A 20,852-nucleotide genomic window follows, 5' to 3' on the forward strand; every position below is an offset into this window, starting at 1 on the left:
CTGCACCACTTTGCATAGTAATCCATTCAATAGCTTTTGAGATATTTCATTCTGAACCACAAATATCAACCTCGTGGCTCAAGGAGAAAGTGGGTCACCGAAGTTATTAGGATTCATCTTCTGGGGAACATGAATGTCTGTACAGAAGTGTATGCCAATCCATGGTGTAAATGTACAGATATTTCACTGTGAATGAGAGAATGAAAAATGAAAAAATCACTAGGTTATTTAAGTCATAAGGATTCATGTATATTTATGGGCACTATGAATATCTGGACCAAAATTCATGGCAATCCATCCAACAGTTGTTTCGATATTTATTTTCTGGTGACCATGAATGCCTATACAAAATGTCATTGCAATCCAGCTGTTAGCTGATATTTTAGCCTGGACGAAACTGACAACATTGCCATCACATGATGAAGAGGACCATGTTGCCACATACATGTAAACAAATGACAGCCTGTGGCGTTACCATCTTAGACAGGGCCTCTGTGGTGTGGAGGGAAATCAACCCAGCATGGAACTAAGGGAAGCACCATGACAGCAAACTCCCACACACAGCAGCCTTGGCCGGTTTGGTGACAGATGTAGGCTGAGGGAGGAACCACTCTACCTGAAAAGGGAAAAAACAGGAAAAAAAAAAAGGAAAATGGCAGCACGCTGCATCACAAGAGCTGTGAAAACTGGCATCATGTGGCAGACACGCCAAAAGTTAATTTGCAAGGCACATGCTATCACACTGCAACTCATGTAAATGAAAAAAGAATTAAAGTAAATCAGATTTTTCAACAATAAATTACATAAACCACTTAGTTGAAAATTAGTTATTTAATTGGATCACAATGTGCATCTTATCTATGTCTGTTCTACCGCAGGAGGGAAGAACTGACATGAATTTTGGTCACTCTTCACTGGTTTTAATAATGATTTTCAACAATACACTAAGAGTGCATACAATCATTTACCAACATGCTTTTCTGGAAACTTCTTTGATGATTTAATTTTGGACAAAACAGATGTTACTAGGTGAAAGTACATACAGCAAGTTCTGTAAGTTCTTTAGAACAGCAATTACGCTTTGAGATTTTCATCTTTTAGAGTGTCATAGTATTAACCTATACAGAGTTGGAAATATGAGAGTATTAGAGTAATTGGACTTTTAATAGTATACCCATAGTTGTTGTTGCACTGATGCTGCCTGATCACATTAAAAGATCAATAAATGACCAGTTCCAGTAAACACTCCTCTAAAAACACTGTAGCATTTCAGTCTCTGTATGATATTATGTTTGAGTCCAGCTGCTTGAAAACAGCTCCAAACATTTAATTAGGTCATTCAGCTTTCCATCTGTCCATGTTGGACTGATGTCACAACGCACTATTGGGTTGGGCCTTTTGCATCTTTTGCAAGAAACTGCGGCAAAGCATTGCTGCAGTTTGCAGCTGACCACGAGACACTGAACAAGAAATCCCTGTTGGTTTCAATGACCCCCACAAAAAAAGAAGAATAAACAAATATTAAAAAAAAATAGCTAGGAGTATCATGACCACAATCATCACAGCGTTTATTTGTGGTATATATCATTTCCAATTTCTTTGTTAAACACGTAAACACAGAAAGAAACCAAACAAAGACGCAAAAATAAAATGCAGTGAAGCAGCTGCTGATTCTGCAGCTCATAAATAACATCTTGCACTGTTCGTTGCTATTGTTAATCCAATGTTAATCCAATGCCACCAATGTTCTAGCAATGACCCTGGTGATTCTGTGTTTTTTGGGTAGCTAGCCAACACTAGAATCAACATCCACTCGCAAGCTCTATAATTAAATACATGCAGCTGCTCTGGATGTGGGACATAATTTTCCCAAGAGTCATTTGGGCCATTCTGAGATGACTGGCCATGGCCCTGAAAAAGTAGATACTCCATGATAAAAAAAAAATTATAATGCTTCCTCCTTTTCAAAGTATGTTGTTGAATGCTTTTCTGCTGGTATCAGTAGTGTCTCACCACTGTACTAGTTAGACTTTGCGGAGTCACTACAAATCTGAAACTATTACCATATTAATTTTAAAGCTGTTGGTTGAAGATAGTTGGATACACACCCTGTTGTGATAAAATGTGCACTCTGGCACTACAAGAAAAAATGCATTAGTGTAACTGGGAGTGTTTGAGTCCAGCAGTTATTTAAATCTTTAATTCTGCCAACAGTTTTCCGTATTTACCATTCACATCCTATTTAACACTTGAGCCAAAAGGTCCCTACTGAACCACCCAGCATGTTTCCCACTTGTTATGCAGAGCCATTCCTTTCCTATTACAGTATCGCAAGACTGTAGAGAAAGATATGAGGCTGTCGTAGGCAGGGGCGGCAAAGAGCACTGTGTTTAGACCTGAGAGATGAAAGAGAAATGACTTGTAAATTATTCATTGCCCCCCCACTGTACTACAAGGCAGCACCACACTCTTCTCTAGTCTGGCAGAGCTCACTACCAACTTAGGGCAAACTCTATTTAGTCTTAGTTAGACATACTGCTTACATAAAATATGCACTATCAGGAAGATTCGTTGCTCATTTTGCCTATCTCTATATTGTTTGCTCAGTACATGTGAGTCAAGGGACATTAGTCATATTGAATAAATATTTGTATCTCGAATTTTGATATGAATGAGTTTCTAATTCTGTGTCATTTCCTTCTCATATGAAGGTAGACATTTTAGGTAGAAAATTGTGGAAGGAAGTGAAAGAACCAACCAGTGGTTATCGTAACTGACATTTGGCTGTGTTTGCCCCTTTTGCAATAACAACTGTCCACAGGAAACCTAAGAAACACATTGCAAAGACAGTATACAAGGACAAATACATTTTCCTTGAGACTCCAATAACTAACCACATTAAAATGTTGAATATTTGTTTACCTGAAGGTTGGTTTACCTGTTGCCATGGAAGCCAGCTACATGAGTGTGCTGTTTAAAGGGCTCTCGAAAACATTGCTCATGTGACAACATGGAGATGCATGTTGCCACTCAGTGCTTTGCAAATACAGTAGAAACTCTCATCACATCAGAGAAAGTGGCAGCAGTCTATGAACAATAAATATCTTGTTCACGTCAGCCTGAATATGACATTATGCGTGAAGACCTTTGTTTAACCTTTACTTTTACTCTACTCAGTGCTCAAGTTTACACTTGCAACAGCTTACAGAGCATTACGACGATAACAAATCAGGGAGACACAGATCTAGGGTTATGTAACAGATGGACGATAAAAATTAACTTAGTTTTTATTGGTAACAAACACTGTTTATATTAGTATAAGAAATTACTTGTTAAACTTCAAGTCAGAAAAGTAACATTATTATTTTAGCATTCATGCGGAACATATTCTAGGAACTGAACTACAACCCCAACATAACAAAATCAAATGAAAGTCAAATTCTAATTTTTTCCATGGTTCCCTTTTTAGACTGCTGCAACGTTGCTATCACTGATCAATTATGGGTTAAACAGATGTATAAGCAATCTGAAGAGTGTTCACACAACAGTAAATCCACTACTCGTGAGTTACTCAGCTCTGAAAATCAAATCAAAGAGTTTTGCATTGCCTATTATTGTGTGACACTACCTACTTTGTCTTAACTGAGTTTCAGTGAAGAGAGATAGTAAAGGTGTATGGGAGATTGGTGAGGTGAGAAAGAAACAAAAGACTGATTTTGCATGCAAGATGTTGATTTCAAGAAGTCTTTGCCATCAGCTCATTTTTATGGACTTGCATTTACTGAAGGATATTTTATGAGTTACTACAGAATATACATTCCCCAGATGTTTAACATGTGGCAAACTTCCTGATATAAAGCATTTTATGCATGTCCTGAGGCGCATGGAAGTGTGAGGTGTTTGTTTGTATTATTCCTGATAAACACCAACAGCACAGCCATCAGCAGGGAAACCTACGTCCTGTTTCAGTAGTTTTTCAAAATATACTATTGTTAACTCTGCAATTCCCCTCAGGCAATCTCATTCGATCCTTGGAAGCAGTGCCGGCCCTAGCCATTTTGGTGCCAGTAACCAGTATTATAAATACCTGGATTCAGCACATATTGTGCCTAGAATGCATTGTGATTGTTGGTAAACAGCATTCCATATATCACAATCAACGGATATTGACTGAATTTCTCTCTAAATTGAGCAAAGTACATTATTGTAGGAAAACCAAAACCCTACTGTGAAAAGAATCACACAACTGAACATGCAACTGCACTTTAAAAACATGAATGAATAGGAACACAACTCGATGCTCCTGTTTTTTCCCTTTGGGGTCAGGATGTTCAGTTTAAACAGGCATAAGTGGATGGCAATTAATGTGCACAAACCGTGCAGTAAACAACTTGACTCTCCATCCGTAATCGGCTTCACTGTGAGAAAGACCCATTGTTCAGGCCTGGCAGAAAATGAATACAGTACAGGACATATTCCACAGTTTCCTTTACATATGTGCCGATAGGCTTAGGTCGACATTCTGCACAGGACTGGCCAAGCCCCCAATTTAAATTCATTGCCAGGGAGAAGTTAAATTCCTGAAAATAGCTCCAGTCATACATTTTCAGGAATCATTTTCAAAGTCTCCTTAATTAGAAATCATTCAATGCTCAGCATTATTGCGGAAATCACCTCGTAATTAAAATGCTAATTCATTCAGGATGTAATTGTTGCAGAGAAACCTGGAATCCCTGAGATGACAGCTAAAATATATTAGAAGCACCACCCAATTCAAAAAACACTTGGGATTCAAGTAGGCAAATCAGACTCGATGAAAAGTGACTGGGTCAGGAGTGCAAGAGAAATTACATTTTTCATACACAAGCTGGATCATGCAGAACGTGTCTTTAGAAGCACAGAGACTTGTTAAATCATTCCTAACCCCCACTTTTATTTAGTACTCAAATCCTACAGAGTGGGCATTAATATCAACTTTAGCCAATAAGCATCAATGCTTTTCTTACTACTCTCTACCATTTGCATGTGTGCACTTGGTATGCACACTGCTGCTCCACACAACTCTTCCCTCATTCAGAAACCCGGTGGCTATGTGCCCCTGACCAAAGCATTTAGTCTTCAAATGCTCCACTGGCCAAAAGTAGAAGACACCGGTTGTACAGTCAGAACTGATGTTATATAAAAATATTTAAATATTGTTTTTATAAATATACTATAACTGTGAGTATGTAAAGACAGGATTAAGTAAGCAAGCTGGTAATTTGTGATAAACACTGGCACTACATTAAACCACTCTCAATTAGAGACCTTAACCTTTTCTGTTAATACCTTTAAAGATAGAATTTAACTCACAATTGTAGATTCAGGCATATATCCTCATAGTCATATCCTGCTGTGATCCAACAAACACAATATAAAATAGGTTTTTCTTTTATATTTATAAAAGTATATAATTCTGCAGTCAAAGTCAAACACAAAAGATGGCACTTCGAGAAATATTTCACATTGAAATATAAGGAACAAATGTCTAGATGGAAATGTTACATCTCTTTTTATTAGTATTGAGTGCTTTGAGCCTCTCTGTTGCAATGTCAAGATGCCTGTAAATGATTATACAACCTACAGTACAGTATCTAGAAACAGGAAAATTGAGACATGAGTTAGAATATCAGTGCACTCATCTGAAACTGGAAGCTGCAGAGAATACACTGTAAAAACAGTCACACAATGGTACACATACAGAGCAGCATGACTTATAACCCCAACACAGATCCAAGGAATTCAAGAAGTGTAGCCGTAATGCAATTCCATAGTGCTTCCCTTCTGGGGAAGGAGGGTTTAGGGAAGTCGCATTGGGTGAGTTCTCGCACCTAACACCAGCATGACCCTAGTCCACCAGTGGTTGATACTAAATATATTCCTCCTCCTGTCATAAATTATATATAGCCATACTATTCCAAACTCTGAGGGTAAGGCTGATTTCCTGGAATATGAAATTCGTTACTTCCTTTGCAGAGTTAGTGTTGAAACTGACTCTCAACATTGCTTCAGATGCTTAAGCAAAGAGTGTGTATACTGGACTGTAGGTTGGGGAGAAATCAGGTATACCAAATGGGATCACAGGATGGACAGATGGTACCGGCAAAGATATCTGTCAAACTCTATTTAATTGTCACGAGTGGTAACAACTGAGTAGCAACAATGCCAAAAACACCAACAGGTTGTTTCAAAGATTTCTTTTGTCTTTTTATCACTGTTTGATATCTCTTAGATTCTTAATATTAATTCAGGCAACAAAGAATTGAACATAACCAAAGTTGTTATTTCTAAAAAAAAATAACAATTTCATCCAGTGTTTCAAGTACAAATATGTGCAGCATTACTGTTCACTTAACCAAAAAAATGAAGTGAATCCAACAAAGAAAATATAATATAAATAATAACTATTGTTCCATGAATTTTGGATGCAACCAGAGGGATTGCTTTACCAGTGGATATTTCTGTACTACACATTCCCAGCTCAGGTCATTGTGACGACAGAGCCAGCACCTATGACCAGGAGTGATGTAGGGTCAAGCCCCGCAGACAGTAGTAGACCAAAGGTGGTGACCAACAAAGTCATGAGGAATCCTCACTAAGCTATGAGGTGAAACTTGTTGATCAGTCTGTCGCTACGACTGCATGTGGAGCAGCAAATTGAAGTCTGTAGAAACAGGTAAAGGTGCACAATGATGCCCTAGGTAGCAACAGTACAAACCATCTAATACACTGTAATTTCAAATGCCCAAGCATGGGAAGCTCCTGGTACCTAGAGTGTATGTAAAATAAAATCTGCAGGGACGTGCCCCTCTTGTGACCCCCATCCCCCAGGCAAATTAAGAGGCTGTCAGTCACTCAGAAGGTAGCTGTCAACTCCATCGATGTCTCCAGTGCCCTGACAGGGCAGAGTGGCTTTGTTGGTTCCTCTGTCTCGCTAGCAGCAATTGAATGCTGCCAACTTGTTGGTTGTTAACACGAAAAGGAGACAGTCTGTTTGGAAAGATAATTTGGGCCAGAGGGTAAATCCTGACCTAATCCACAAATACTTGTCTAGCTCGAGAATGTCCCACTTGGGTAAGCAGGTGAGTGGGAGTGGCTGGGACCACACACACCATGGGGTCTTACCAGGAACCAACCCAGGCCCTCATTGTAGTTCAGCAAACTGCTTCCCAGCTTGACCAGGGCCTGCTGAGTCTGCTGAGCAGCTACACCAAACATCTGGTTTGGAACCACTGGGAGAGAGTGGAGAGTCTGTCAACACACTGACAGTGGCATGCCAGGATTGTGGTTGACATCAACCTACAAAGTTGACCTGACCGGAAGAGTACCTCTGAGCTGTGACAGCAAATTACCAACCCCCTCCTGTGTGAGGAGGGTGTCATTTGTAATACAACACTTGAGGCTAGGGACAGGGCCAAATAATTCTTCTTATTCTGTGCTGTTTCAGGCATCTCAGCAAAAGGCTGGAGAGGAACTTAGGGTCTCATCTGCATCTCGGGACCTCCTAAATATTAGACAGTAAAGGTACAGTAAAGGTTTAAGGCTATACTTTCCGGTGGAGTTATGACTGGGCCTTTTTCCAACTATGAATGTTATAGTTCTAGATAGAATTGCAATGTTGAGAGCACAGTTGATGTTCATAGTCGAGAAGAGGAGGTGAAATCGTCTCGTCTCAGACTCTGTGAAAGAGGAACAAGACACTGAGCTTTGGGTTACAAGGTTACCAGCAACTTGGCCATTAGCAAACCATTTGGACCCTCTATTGTTAGACAGCATTGTTAGAACACAGAGGGAATAGATTATTTGATGCAAGGGTTTCATATAGTAGGTGGGAGATTCAGAGCAGTCAATGTTGGTGGTCAATAAAGAATGAAGACGAACAGACAAGACAACGTAAAAAAGTTCCAGTCTACAGAGCTCATTCAAATTACCTAGAGTCCCACGGAAGCAAAATCTCAACAAAAAGTACTAATCTTTTCTTTTAGGCATGTTTTGTTAGTTAAATTAGTTAAAGGGCATACATATAGCATAATGGATTACCCACAAACGTATCAATGTATGCCAAGCACTTTTATTGCACCACACAGAGACACACACCATATACTCACACTCCTATCAACACTATCTGGTAAAAGGCCCCATGGCCTCCTCCTACAAATCATTTTCAATCTTTTTTTTAACAGCTTTTAATGCAAAGTGCAAAAACAGCTCCACTGGAACTGGTTAATTGTTTCCCATCCCAACGGGAAGTTCTATTTTTAGTGTGTCTGTCTGTAGGTTACCACCCTCTGCCCATGTTGTGTCAATCCAACAGATTGGATATGATACTGTGGTCTATTTTTGGATCTTCTCCGATGTGGAGAAGAAGCAGGCTGTGGGTTTTCACTGAGAAAGGAAGAGGGCAGCTCTGGGACAGGAAACACAAGCAGATTTCCCTGGTGGAAGCCCCATTAGTCTGTCATAGATTTACAGACAAAAAACACAATGGAGGCTGCAAACACACAGCTGAACTCCCCACTGGAGATCCCCTAGCCTATAGTAATAACCTCAGTACATACACCTAACATCCATAGACATTTACCCTTCTGAATTTAACTCACCTGGAATGTGAATTCTCTAGTATTTCCTTGTATATTCACTTCCTTTATTAATTTAAAAAGTATTGCTTATTAAGACAACACACAAACATTATGCTGATCATAAATTAACTAGGTAGTACGTAGCCTGTATAATTTGATGGTATTTGAAATGTTTAAATGTATGTCTGAATCACAAGTAGCCACTGGCCAATTGACAAGAACATGTACAGTATGTAATTCTTTAACCTTATACAGCTCATATTGTCAAAATACTGTGCGCTCCACTGTATTACTGAATGATGTTGATGAAATTGTGAAATCAAAGAAGGGACAAAAGTTCAATCATAGGCAGCAGTAAACAGAGAGGTTTTAAGTTTAGATTTCAACATACTTTGATTTGGACGGTGCCTAATATCATTGGGGAGGTGGTTCCAAGTATGTGTAGCCTTCCGGTAGTTACAAAATACACTGATTAAATCATTGCATTCATAATTCAAATTGATGTTTCTTAATAGACAGTATCCCATATTAGTATTATCAGTAAAACAATGTTGAGGTAAGTTTCTATACCAAAACTTTTTGCAACTACAAGATTGAAGCCAGCTAACCACTTATGCACACAAAAGGACTCAAATTAAGTCAGGAAATTCATGATTCAGTCAGTGTATCATTGACCAAAACAAGCAAAAGCCAGACCTGCCCATGACCCACAGACCTAATCTCTATTATGTCCCATCAACTCTCCCACACTCCCTTTTCATATCATAACTGCCAGTTTCCTCCCACATTCACTATACTTCCTGCTTACATACAGTACATTTCTGTGCTAGCCTATCTGCGAGGTCCAGCGGTACTACATGTGTGTAGGTTTTCAACAGACATCATGGCCCTGGCTATCTGATCTTACAGTGGGTGTGGAGTTCAGGTCCTATCTGCAGTCATTTACTGCCGCTCCATTTCAATTATACAGTGCTGATTGGCTTTGCTAGCATGCTGTGGTCCCAGAGGGTTCTTCTGGGCAAACAAAGCACTGTTGTAGAATACTCTGACCCCGACTTTCTCATAGGACTAAAACTGACAGGGGAAAATCTATTACTCGCTCTGAAAAAATTATCATATACATCACTTATTAATAGTGATAAGGCAAAGGATGCTTCCCTATCTCTTTCAGTGTAAGATATAGCATATACTGTACAGTGTTTAAAGAGGTAATCAGTCAACAGGACAACCAATATAACATTTCATTATGTTCGGATGTTTGGTTGTATTTTCATCTAAACTTGTGAGATCAAGAAAGAGAGAGAGAGATTGAGAAAAAGAAAAAAGAAAGGCAGAATATTTCAGACCCGCAGGCAGCTGTAAGACAATATGAGCAAATAAGTGATCACTGTCTCTCGTTCGATCCTTTAATCAGGCACGGGAAAGTGAACACTCTGGGATGGATCATGGATAACAATTTCCAACAGAGTGTGGACACCACGAGCATGATTTTCTCATTTCCATGGGATTCCTCATTAAGATGAAGTGCTTTCCTGAGTTACTGACTAATTGTCTTGGTAGAAGATGAAGACAAAACAATCTATGTTGCTACATGAAGAGGCATTTGAAGAACTACGACTGAGGAAAATGAACCCTCCTGTCTGTTTGTGGTTTATATTAGTCTCCCTCAAGGACGAGACATAAGACCACTCACCTGAATTGTTTCAACTTAATTGCAGGTTCAGACTGTCAGCCAAGTACCCATATCTTATTTTGTTTAATTAGGAATAATTGCATTGAGCCAACATGTACCGTCAATTGTAATGTTTATTTATCTGGAGGGTGGTATTTTACAAGGAGTAACAAAGAAAAATAAATATGATGCGAGTCGTGATGATCAGCACCATCTGCTGTTATAGAAGTTGCGTGATCCATACAAACGCCCTGTTGGATGGCAACAGACCTGTGGTTGACCAACAGTGACATCTAGAGGTCTGATATAAAACTGCATATCTCATCATCTCAAAACAATGCCTTGTGCCATTTGGACAAAATCATTTTATAACTATGCTACATACAGTATTTGTCAATATGAAAGCTAAAAGGCACTTAACAGGGGAAAACGGGTATGTAAACTTTTTAAAAAATACTACAAACTGCAACTCTGCAACACGAACAATCCATTTGCGCTAAATTTGCTTCTGCCTGCGTCCATCCAATTAGTCATGCACCACTGTAATATGGTGATCAGAGGGAGCTTGGAGGCAAGAAATAACAACATGGATGGCTTCATGAGGCATGGCAGACCAAATGACAACCATTTACCATCAAATTACATTGCTCTGCAAGGTCAACTGCTCTGTGTGGGGAGCTTTGGAAAGCTATTTCTTTGTGCAATCACACAAATGCAGAGCAGGAAAGTGTACAAATATAATTGTGATTTGTTTTGATCTATACTGCATAATAGTGCTGATACCACCAATTAATAAATGCAGGTAGAAATATTCCCTCAGGACTAAATGAGGGAGAAATTAATAAATTCGACCTCAGCCGCATTCTTTGAAAATGTAATCAAACCCGTCCCACAATGATACTGCTTTTCTAGCTACAAACCACACGCTAACGGTTGCCCAAAATAGCACTTGATTGGATGAATTTATGTGTACGCCCTGGAGTTCAAGATGAGTCAACTAAAATGTTGTAACGTTTCACAGAGAAAAGAGAGGGACTCTGATATAAAATCAATCACAAATGTTTGGTTTTTCTTTACATATATTTGGCATGTAGTCAGTTTCATTTATACAGCCCAATATCACAAAGAGACAACCAAAGAGAAATAGCTGAACAACTGACACAAGGACACAGGATTATATCTTGGAAATGTATTATTTCACAGTGATTTTTAGGGTTATCAAATGGCTCAAATTCCAATCCAACTTTGTGAGATTGCAGCTTCTACTTGAAGTCTGAAACTTCTTATTCTATAAATATGACACATTCATCCACTTTTCCCAATAGCCAGATCAAGGCTGGTACTCAATATTTGCTATCATCCATTGGGTGCAGGTTTAGGCTGGGGGAGTGAGATTGGTGAATTGTGCTTCTACTCAGTGGTCCCAGTGGGCAGAGTGGTACTGTTTAAGGGGCACACAGAGCCCCCAGCAACCCATTAGGATTAGACTGTGTGTGTCATCTGTCAGCACTATCATACCTGAGCCAAAATGCATCCCTGAGAAAGTATTAGGCCCAGCAGTGGAAGACCTTGCTTTTTAAGACACACACTGGTTCCAACAGCCCCCATACAGGCCTCCCCCACTCACTGTCCCCTGCCTCTTTTATCTCCCACCACTAACAAAACACTGTGTCTACCTTACTGCCATTCTCACTCCTCAACCCATATAGCATTTTACTGCTTTGGGGAAGCAAGGGAGAGGTCCTCAGTGTGAAATGGATGTGCAATCACAGCCCTTTCCTTGAAGGTTATTACCCACACTTCCTGGCTTTTCTTCACGGCCACCATGAAGCCGATGGGGGGAAATGACAATGGTCCGGTTTGTCGAGTCAGAGCATTAAGCCACAAGCAGGAGAAATAGCTTTGACACTACAGGCTCTTCAAATCACCACACTGAGCCACCTAAATGCCACAGCAATAAGCAAAGAGACAGGCTGCATTTTTCATCACAGAAGGGGAGCTCGTTTTGGAGCGAAGGAGACCGGCGCATCTTGTTTGGCACTTTTCTTGGAACGGGGGAGGTGAAGTGTTGTCAAGGAACGTCTTCACAGCGGTGGGACAAAGCTTTCATTACGGCTTAAATTGAGGGACATCACTACAACCCTACATGTCTGGGGAGCTTTTTAGTTCAGGTAAAGCAATGGTGAAAACAAATGGGCCAATTGAAAGCTCATTACACCGCCAAAACATACAGTGTATTAGGTAGCCCACGGTGGCAGAAACAAAAAATACAAATATAAAAAGAACCTCTGGTTTATTATCCAATTGCTTTGACACTCACATCTGGCTGAGAAGCATGATTAAATTCAAAGACCCAACTGGTGCCATTTCAATTTCTTGCCACTGGGACACTTTGTCTGGACATTTACCATGCCTTATTCTCTCAGTAATGTAGTTAAGAGTGTAAAACAGGAGACCAGAGCAGGAAGAATCTGCCTCTGTTCCTCTGCACGAAATTCAATGTTTCAGAACACACGTACATTTTGCCCAGGTATACCTCACAGTACATAAATGCATATTTGAAACTAGTCATTTAAAGCTCCCCCGACTTTTAACTGATGCACTCTGTGCCATATTCCAGCTATTGTTATTCTCCACGAGGGCTACAGAAAAAGAACAGCTCTGACTTCCCAAAATACTGAACCCATTTTTTCCCCTACCAGGTTTGCCTTGCCATCTCATGAATCATTAAATTCCAAAATCAAAGTGACGGAGGCACCGTCCTGAAATGATGAATGTCATCTCACAACAAATGAAACAGATAGCGTAAATTGCAGGAAAACTGCGGAAAACTGTAGCTCAACAGTGATGTTACATAGCAGGCACACCCTCATTTTTTCTCGGAGAAGTCTTGTAAATACAAGGGAGCATTTGAAATCCGCACACTACCTCTTTGTTGAATAATTGATAAAGGGGTGAAGCTATAAACACAGATTTACAGAAGTAACAATGCACTGTAAAACTTTCCTGGAATGTCAAAAAGTGGGGTCTGAACTTGTGTTCTTGCTGGCTATATGTTGTTGGGTTATTTTTCCCCGTCTGGTCCTGTTGTCGTGGAATTGTTGCAAAATGTAATGTTGTTCTACTGATGATGTTTGTGCTTTCACTTTTGAGATGAGACTGTAGAGCAGGGTTTTCTGTTTTTCACCTTTTAGAAGTTTAAAATTGCAAACAAAATAAATTGTATCTGCGTTGATGTTGCCTACTATTGTTGTACCTCAATATATGTCTCAAAGATAAATTATTTTTTGGCAGAACAGCAACACTGTTTTTGTTTTCCAAATGAGTAACCAACTCATGTAATTATACTGGATATAGTATCCCTTTTCTGGATTAGATATTTGTTTCTAGTTAATAAGAACATTTGTGTTTTCACAGATTATAAGAAACATTAAACAGCTTGGATATACTTGTATTATTCAGCATATCATGGCATGAATACACCTCATAAAAAGGTGTCAAGGAATATGACACTTAGATACAGCACAAACTTTGCATCAAAAATACATATATGCGCTAACCTGAATGTTTTGTGCTCAAACAATCGCTAATCAGCATTCTGAAATACAAGATTTTCTGGATGTACATTGTAAACTCCACGAAGATAATAGATTATTACTGGCACCATTGTCTGCTGAATCCATCTCCATACCCCACACACTTTTCGACCACTTGGCACTGAGTTATTAAGCCCCAGCAGCTCCCTTTGATCAGGAAATGTATTAGGAGGCATCATGTTTTCATTATCATGAAGATGACATCTTGATCACACTATGATTCATTCTGCCTTGTTCAATTCGCTTAAGAACTTTGGAGGAATGGATGGAAACCCACACACACACACACACACACACACACACACACACACACACACACACACACATTATAGAGAGGGAGTGAACAAGGAGGTTGTACAAGAGACACACATCCACTTTGGGGACAGAATCCATTATAACCACCTGTCAGCCCTTCAGTTCACTCTTGATGATTTCACCCACCAACCCATTTACTGAAAAAGATTAAATTTTCCAGAATACAATAACCCTGGCAATTAATTCAATGTTTTAATAGCACACATCTTTTGCATGTGTCCCTGAAATACATTATTTATGAGGCTCAGTTCTGCCTGATGAAGAGCTGTTTGGTGCAGCTGTTGTATCTTAAAGGAATAGTTCACATTTTGGGAAATATTCTTATTCACTGTCTTTCCTTTTTTTTTTAAATAGATATTTTTGGGGCATTTTCTTTTGCCTTTATTAGATAGTGACAATGTGAAATGTGGGAGAGAGCAAGGAGGACATGCAGCAAAGGCCCAGGCCAGAATCAATGCCGGGCCACTGCAGCTCAGCCTGTGTGGTACTTCTATGGTATTGCTTTCTGTCTGAGAGTTAGATGAGAAGACTGCTACCACTCTCATGTCTGTACTGTAGTATGTACTTTACATTTAAAGTGCAGACCTGACGGTGTTATCGATCTTCTCATCTAACTCTTGGCAAGAAAGCAAATAAGCGTATATATCCCAAAATGTTGGACTATTCCTTTAAACCAGATTTGATGTGCAGGATAAATCAGGTATGAAAATATTTTGACAGGCATAAAAAATGGTGTAAAGCCTCCTGAATACTGTAAGGGGGTTTGATTACAAGTCAATAGGATAGATGTCTGAAAAAGCCACAATGCTCCAGTGACCAACAGTAGAATACTGGTGATACTGGGTAGCTCCTAGGTATGAATGTATGAAATGGAGCAGCGATGAAAAATTACCCTGGATATGAATTAAAAAGGATCATACCAGTGTGAGTTTTCATTTCCTACTTTCCAAGGATAATCAATCACTTTATATACCACCAACAGAATAAAGGTTTGTGTTATGTAAACAAGAAAATATAGACCTAATGATCAGTGTGAAAATGATAAGAAGCCTTTGCCATACATGCCAAAATAGAAAAAGAAAACCAGAAGCATCATGCATTTGTATCATACAATACAGTGTACCTAAAAGGCATCCAATAGAAATGTTATTCCACCAGTTATGCAATGCACACAAGTGCAAAAAACGAAATTATCAGTAAAGTATGCAAAAACTGGCAGCAAGACAGGAAATCACATCAGCAGCTTTGTTGACAGAATTAAGAAACTTCAGTTTTATACCATTAAACGCTGTATACCCTTGAAAACTCCGACTGAGTTATGTGTAGAGCTGTTAACTTTGAAATGATTGCAAGATAAGGATGTTTTTGTTCTGAGCTGCACAGAGTTGTTAAGGGTGAAGTATGTAAAATTAAAGGACACCTGATGTTTGGCATCCACTTGTTCATTCTAGACGATTTTCTTTCAAACTAACAGCTTTATTTAACTGGCTAGGCACAAATGCACCTTTAAAACAACATTCTTTAGGGGAGTGAGTCATTGAAGGTCAAGGAATCAGCACCAAAGAGGAGGAGAGGCGGCGCTTATTACTTGTATCACAATGCCATCCTGTGGTAAATCTGTGTTACGTCTCACACTTCATTCTCATCAATCCAAAACCTCTCTTGCCATCATACAGTATGAGGACTTACATATAGGATAAACATTAAATGTTCCCAAACCAAACTCCCTGATGATGTCTTCGGGGTTATCTCAGTTTAAATATAGAGACTACTTTTTTATAACAGAAAGCCTGAGCTACAAGAGCTTGAAAGACATGGGAATTTACCTGGAGAGGAGAATCTAATGACTGATGGTATCAAGCTGCATTATGGGAAAAGTAGGAACTAGCATTTTTGGAGCTTGAAGATATCTTTGGATTTTAGAGGATTTATCTATTTGAATCGTCTATGGTAGAGTTTTTTTGAAGCATCTGATATTCTTCTGGAATTCATGGAGCATTAAGCAAATCTCTGAATGCTTCAAATCTTACATTTACTTTGCCCTTGATTTGTAAACCTTGTTGTTATTATGACTATAATGCATTTACTAAACTGCCAACAGAAAACAAGCAGAAGGTTAATCGTGAGCCATGTGATTAATGGGTTGGAAAATCATGAGAATATAAACAGTGGCAGTTGGTACACAGTCCTTAGGGGGTTGACAGTGTGACAAATATGACTAATTAACCCTCTGAACTGACCCATGACCCTCTCAGCTGCTTGACTCAAAAGGGAGTACACCAATCAAAAAATGGGTGGCTCGGTCACAGTAAAGTCACATCATAGATTATAACATTAAGCAATCACAGGGCAGCCAGCAAAGTTAGTCGTTCTTAATGAGTAACATGGTTTTACAGGTATGTTTTGCATTTACAATTCAATGTTTTAGCTCTTATGCGCAACAATTTACAGCTAGATATTCATCTTACCTCAGAGCAAATCTCTCCATCTTATCGAGTATGGTTTCTGAGTCCTAAAAAAGTATTTTCTTAAAATAAAATTAAGTGCAGTAAGAATATTGCAACCCGTGTCCAATAAAATTCAACAGGTTTCAATATTTTTTTTAGAAACTGTATCTTGAAACAAAAAAGAGTAACGCAGCTTGCTGAGCTAGAATCAGGAAGATTCAATTTGATTTCAGAAAACACTTGAAACACGCTGAAACATGTTGCATTGGAAATAAAAGGAAATAATTAAATTACAGACAAAATATGAAAGATTTTTGCAGCGCAGCATAAAGCTGTTAAACTCTGTCAGATCCACAGTTACCTACAGAACCGTTACCGACTTTTCAACTGTATATCATGCAATATTTCAGGGTGAATGCAGGGAAATATGCATTGTATTAAAGCTTTGTATTAGGAAACTGTCTTCTTCTTTCACTTTATTTCATCCTCTCATAGTGAACCGGGATTTGAAACACATAGTTTTCTATGGAAAGCAGAAGTTTTTTGAGTTACAACAAACTAGAACTGAGAATGACTGTAAATATTGCTCCCTAGGCTGTAGTTGGAAGGTCATTTTAGCTCTGGGGAGAAGAAGCGAGACTGAGCAGCAGAGCGATGACCATGATGCTGCAGGGTTGAAGGCTGCTAAGTTTCTTAAGACGACCTGTACAAGCCAGGTTTACCTGACAGAGTGAAGCTCCCACAGTAGCCTTGTACACCAGCAAAAGGTACTAAATGTCAGCGACAGGTAGCCTGTGGAGGGAGCGTAGGAGGAGAAAAATGCCTTCATGACTTGCTTTTTTCGATTTGCGATTAAGGCTCTTCGAGGAACACTACACAATTGTGTATTAACAAAGTCAGAGTGATAAATCCTCATTACAAATATTACAAACCTTTAAAGGCTGTAATAAAGCACACGTTAATGATGGCATGTAAAAGATATGAAAAGCTTATTTAGTAATAAGCAATATTTCTGAACACAAAAACCCCACTTAAAAAAAAAAGAAAATCTGCCAAAGTTGTATCATTTGATCTATATATTATCATATTAATGCTTTGATCAAACCTTGATTTCTTTACAAGAAAATAACATTTAATTTAACAGGAGAAGACACGGAGAGGGAATTTTTCCAAAACAAGAATTATCTTCATAATACAATTGTGACCATAATGGAGAGATGAGCAATATATTCAAATTATGACAGTGAAAGGCATTCTGCTTTCACATTGATCTAACTTGATTTTGGAAAAGCTGTATTTTTCTTGCTTACCACTTGGGGGCAGAACAAGCCTGCAAAAGCCTGTACTGAGCCGTATTAGTCTAAAAACAAGCACAATCTTAATCAGAGGCACATGATGTAAGAAACAATGGTGTTTTAAAAAAAATTACATCTTGGAGAAGAGCTTAAGGTGATAGTCGAGGAAGCTGGAGAGTTTGAATGGCTGTTTATTGTAATGCTACAAACACTGAGGCATAGGCATGCAGTTAGACACACACAAGCACAACAAAACCATAGCTGGTGAGAACAATTCAACAATTCGATAATTAAGTCGAGTGTTGTTGAAGAAAAATATATAGGAGCTTTCTTTTTTTCTCTGTGACACCGTTAATGCAACCATAAAAGAGAATACAGACTGGGAAATAAACAAAGTACAGAAAAAAATTAAATAACAACATAAAGACAACAAACATTAAGTGACTATATGACTATCTAAGCCAAAATATTGAGCTTTATAGCACAAGTTCCCCACTGATCCTGTACGCTTCATGTTGCAGATGATTAATTCATGATGTAGTCAGCCAGATACAGACTGCTGTACTGGACTATTTGATGTGTGTGTATATCATAATATAAAATGCTTGTTCCAAAAGAAAAAGTCCCACAGCGTCTTTGAAAGGGAAAAAAAAAAGGCTCACTTGCACCAACCAAAAATCAGCGGTTCAATATGAATATGGGACTTGACACTGTTTGAACCTGTTGTGATAAGTAGGGTCTAATGAGTTGATTCTGCATTGTTGGCAGAGAGGTGTTTTCCCTAAATCGTTAAATGGGGTCTTGAATGTGGGATGACAGTGTTGACTGTCACACACTAAGCCGCATGGCGTCCATCTGTGCCTGCTGTTAATGTATTCAGGGCTGAAAGTGGGGTCCCTCCACCTGTGAAATCACGGCTACGAACGGCAGATGAAAAGCCTTTTTATTGCCCTCCTGCTTCCTCAATCAGTCTGCAGAGAAATAAAATGGTGATGGCCTACAAAACACCTGTGGAGAGGCTGAAAAAGAGACTCGTGCATGGAAGCATTCTACACCATTCACTCAGACACATGCAACCACAAAAAAAGATTCACCAAAGTACTCAAGCAAGACAGTAGATCTATACAATCCCACTATGACTTATACAACAAGAAACATACACAAACTCACAATGGAGCCCTCTGGAACTCTTGCGGCTGACATTGAGATTAAATGCTGAGAATTATGACTGAGACGTTCAGCTGGACTGCTCTGGGTTGTTTGCATGCATGCATGCATGCATGTGTTTGCATATATGCATGTACATGCAAGTGTGCATGCCCATAGTCTTCTACGCTATGCTTGTTTCTCTCTTTCTCTCTCTTGCTTGTACAGGCTTTTCCTCTCTCTATTTCTGAGGGTCTGCGAGAAAGCGTTAGAGGAGGCTGTCAAATTAGAATTAGGGCTGCCCTACTTATTCGCTGAAAAACGTCCCATGCGCCTCGCTTCTGGATGGAGAGGCACTCTTTGACATGTCTCTTTCCCTTATCTTCATGGCACATTTCCTCAGAACTGTAGCATCTTTATTGTGGATAACCTTGTAAAAAAAAGTTGATTGAGTGATCAGTAATATCAGTCAGTTACACACAAAGAACAAAAGTTGAATTAATGAACCCCACAATTCTGCATTGTGAGAAATCCATCCATTTTAAACAAATCAAACAAACAAATCTCAAGTAATGTATCAAAGTATGCACATTTTTATTAAAAACATTTTAAAATGTTTCCTGTTTATGCATAGGGATACCATAAATCTGTGCAGAATAAACTACATCTTGATAAGGCAATAGATGTGACCCAGACCATTTTCTGAAAAAAAAAAAAAATCCAGTATGTTTAACTAAACAATTAAAAACATCCATCAAAATTTTAACTTTTGCTGCAATTTGCATCGTCATAAAATAGCTCTGTAAAAAGGAGACGATTTTAATGTTGACTATTTAAAATTTCTTTGAACCTCAACCCAGGCAATGTGTGCTGTTCTTGCTGTTCCCTGCTTCAAAGTTCCTAGTAATGCTTCCTGGATCTGATGACCGCCAAGAGACTCCACTAGAGCATCTGGAGTTTAGGTGTCATGTTCGAGGTCACAAGGTTTTGGAAAAAGGGGAGGCCCAGATTGCCCTGCTTTTTCCTCACACCGCAAGGGTTCACAACTAGTGAGCTACACAGGTTTGCTTTTTCTTTCAGTTACCATCGCCCCATTTTTGTAAACACTTGCATAATAGAGGCTTTGGGGAGAAAACACCACAGAGATAAAATCAAAAACATTTCCTTCTCTAAAGAAACGCCAGAACTGCATGATAGCTTACCTAGAAATTCAGACTTGGAACAACAAGAGACCAGAGACCCTATTCATTACAGTGTGAACAAGTCAGCAGCTAGTTATACCACCATTAGCTGCATTGGAGCGACGCTGGCTAATCCTTCCCATAGCAATCCTGATAAATAGCTAGAAGGCAACTTACTTTGCACAATTTAATTTCCCCTCTCGGCCATCCAGAGCTTCACACTTATAATGACACCCACTGGTTCCCAAGACACAGGACGCTTTCACACAATCCACCATCATGCCATAGAGGTACCCTGTAGAGTTTTCAACATTGCTCACCAAAACATATTGTGTAAAATCTAAGGCTCTTATGTACATGTCCTACATCATAAAACCTTTGCAAAGTCTTTATTTTAATGTTCTGAGACCTGCATTGTTTACATCAACTTGGCAACTTGTCGTCTTCTTCCTCACTTTGACTGGTAATTTGGTGCCCCCTGTTTTTAGTGGAAAAAATTCTAAAAACCCACCGACTACCTGTCCAGCACACAGTAAGTGACTAGCTGGTGAACATGGAGCATTTAGAGCAAGATATTTCCCT

Source organism: Enoplosus armatus, chromosome 10 (assembly GCF_043641665.1).
Source record: "Enoplosus armatus isolate fEnoArm2 chromosome 10, fEnoArm2.hap1, whole genome shotgun sequence".
Lineage (NCBI taxonomy): Eukaryota > Metazoa > Chordata > Actinopteri > Centrarchiformes > Enoplosidae > Enoplosus > Enoplosus armatus.